The sequence below is a fragment of the Parasteatoda tepidariorum genome, chromosome 5 (genome assembly GCF_982258835.1).
Source record: "Parasteatoda tepidariorum strain Cologne lab strain chromosome 5, Ptep-v5.0, whole genome shotgun sequence".
NCBI lineage: Eukaryota > Metazoa > Arthropoda > Arachnida > Araneae > Theridiidae > Parasteatoda > Parasteatoda tepidariorum.
In genome coordinates this window covers 57,041,932-57,042,632 of record NC_141759.1, presented here as the reverse complement: position 1 = coordinate 57,042,632, position 701 = coordinate 57,041,932, and positions in this window count along the sequence as shown.

The following is a 701-nucleotide window of genomic DNA, read 5'->3' as shown; positions in this document are numbered from 1 at the left end:
TTGCCCGACAATTTGTTTTCCCGACCTGTACATTTGCCCAATAACTTATTTTCCCGACTTATACGTTTCCCCGACAGGGCTGGCATGTAAGAGAAATGAATTTACTATTTTTTATTGGCAACTGTTTAAGCTTTCAAATTAAGTAGCCTAGCCCGATAAATGATAAGGAAATGCAAACGATATTTAATGGCTGTTCATGTAGTGTAGAAGTGAAAAGAAAGTGCAAGCGATATTTAAAGATTGTTTATGTGGTGTATAAGTGACAAGAAAGCGCAAGCGATATTTAAGGACTGTTTAAATTGCATATAACTGGCCAGAAATTGCAAGCGATATTTAATGATTGTTCATGTAGAAGCGGCAAGAAAGTGTAAACGATATTTAATGATAATGTAAAAGGTCTGGTTTCTTAGGACAAGCGCCTTATCTGGGCGTCAGCGTGACGTCAACGTCCCGCTGACGCCAACAAAATACTGGTTTGTTAGCTGCAGGCCTGGTTTCTTAGAACTAGCTCCTTATCTTATCTGGGCGTCAGCGGAAAGTTGACGTAGAGCTGACGCCAAAAAAATACTTTTTAGTGAGCTCAGCTTGAGCAGTTGGTCCAACGCAGACATTATCTCTCATTGCGCATGCGTTAATAACGTAAACAAATATTTATTTTGAATTTATATTGATTTTGTTATTGTCGACCAGTGTTTTAGAGA